Consider the following 2,561-nt stretch of genomic DNA (forward strand, 5'->3'; position numbering starts at 1 on the left):
GGAGGCTATTTCCTGCTTTTTCCTCAAGGGTTTTTATGGTTTCCTGTCTCACATTCAGATCCTTTATCCATTTTGAGTTTATTTTTGTGAATGGTGTCAGAAAGTGGTCTAATTTCATTTTTCTACATGTTGCTGTCCAGCTCTCCCAACACCACCTGTTGAAGAGGCTGTCTTTTTTCCATTGGACACTCTTTCCTGCCTTATCAAAGATTAATTGGCCATATACTTGTGGGTCCAGTTCTGGGTTCTCTATTCTATTCCATTGGTCCATGTGTCTGTTTTTGTGCCAGTACCAAACTGTCTTGATGATGACAGCTTTGTAGTAGAGGCTAAAGTCTGGGATTGTGATGCCTCCCATTTTGGTTTTCTTCTTCAATATTACTTTGGCTATTCGGGGTCTTTTGTGGTTCCATATGAATTTTAAGATAATTTGTTCTAGCTTTGAGAAGAATGCTGGTTCAACTTTGATGGGGATTGTGTTGAATGGGTAAATTGCTTTGAGTAATAATGACATTTAAAAAATGTTTATTCTTCCAATCCATTCTTTACTTTAGGACAACCAGCTCCTTGAGAGACTAGTCTGATTGCCTCTCTGATTTCTCTTTTTCAGGCTGCATTTGGGCTTTCACTGCAATAGTGAACTGCTCTTGTAAAGCTCTCCAGGGACTTCAATGTGTCCAACCCTTATCTTACTTATCTATCAGCAGCCTTTCCTCCATTGTCACTTCCATGTTTTTGAACACCTTTGTTGTTTCTAGTTCTGTTTTCTCTTGTCTTCCACCCACTGAATGTCACTGTGCACCTCAGACTGTTCTCTTTGCCACATTTGTCATTCCATCTACTCTTATGGCTCTAAATATTATGAATCCCAACATTTGGCCTTAGTCCCAGCTCCAGACATGTACTTTCATGTGAGGAGTTACATGAAGGAAGTTGTTTACCATCTCCTCTTGGAGGCCCAATAAGCACTCCAAAGTTCATGTTCCCAGACTTGAGCACCAAATATTCCCCCTGTTCTTTCCCAGATCCATCAGTGGGAGCTCTGTTCTTCCAGTTAGTTACTCAAGCCAAAACCTTTATAGTGATTCTTCCCTCCTCTTTTTTTTCCTTACTCCAGATCTGATCCATATCTGACTCTTGTCATGTCTTCAGATTCTACCTTCAAAATCCATTAGAACATGCTCACTTCTTTACCCTCTTCCACTGCCAGATCCTGGTCCAAGCCACGCTCTCTTGGGTCTTGACTAGATTGGTTTAGTAGCTTCTCACTGCTTTGCTTCTTTCCTTGTCTGCCTTCAGCATAACACTCAGTAACTTCAGCAGTTTAAATGAAACGGAAAAATTCATTGACACAAACTATCAAGCTCATCCAAGAATAGATTACTTGAGTGAGTTTAAAAAAAGGAAGTGAGAATCTGAATAGCACTATGTTTATTAAAGACATTAAATTATAGTTAAAAGCCTTCCAGCCAAGAAAATCCCAGGCCCAGTTAGGTCCACAAGTGAAGTCTACCAAATATTAAAAAAATTTTTTTTAATGTTTAAATTTATTTTTGAGAGACAGAGAGAGACAGCGAGAACAGGGGAGGGTCAGAGAGAGAGGGAGACACAGAATCTGAAAACAGGCTCCAGGCTCTGAGCTGTCAGCACAACCCATGAACTGTGAGATCATGACCTGAGCCGAAGCTGATGCTTAACCGACTGAGCCACTCAGGCGCCCCTACCAAACATTTAAGGAGGAAGTAATACCAATTCTCTATAAAGTCTTTCAGAAAATATAAAAAGAGAGGATATTTCTCAACTTACTATATGATGCTAGCATGACTCTGATACTAAGACCAGACAAAGACATTATAAGAAAACGTCAGACCGATATCCTTCATGACTGTAGGCACAAAAATATTCAACACAATTTTAGCAAATTGAATCTAGCTCTCTCTATACATATATATAGATACACACACATATACATATATGTATCATATATATAAGATATATATGTGTGTGTGTGTGTGTGTGTGTGATGACACAAGTAGACTTTATCCCAGGAATGAATTCAAGTTTAAAAGTCAATACATGTAATTTAATATGTCAAAGAAGTAAAACTATATGATCATCTCAGTAGATACAGAAAAAGAATTTCATAAAATTACATATCTATTCAGATTGTTAAAATTATGCACAGATTAGAAATTAAAGGAAACTCCCTTGATCTGAGAAAGGATATTTGTGAAAAACCTTCAGTGATTGACACACTTAACAAAGACTGACTCTCTTCCCCCTAAGATCAAGAGCAAAGAAAGGATGTCTACTGTCACCATTCTTGTTCAACATCATAGTTTAGGTTCTTGCCATTGTAATAAGAAAAAGAAATAGAAGGCATACCAATTGGAAATGAAGAAATAAAACTGCCTCTATTCACAATTTGTGTTGTCATCATTGGAGAAAATCTGAAAGACTCTAATAAAAACTTAATAAAACCAAGACATCTGCAAGCCAAGGAATGTCAAGGATGGCTGGGAACCACCAATATCTGGAAACAGGCAAGGAAGGATTCTTCA

This window comes from Suricata suricatta, chromosome 16 (genome assembly GCF_006229205.1).
Source record: "Suricata suricatta isolate VVHF042 chromosome 16, meerkat_22Aug2017_6uvM2_HiC, whole genome shotgun sequence".
In the NCBI taxonomy this organism is placed as follows: domain Eukaryota; kingdom Metazoa; phylum Chordata; class Mammalia; order Carnivora; family Herpestidae; genus Suricata; species Suricata suricatta.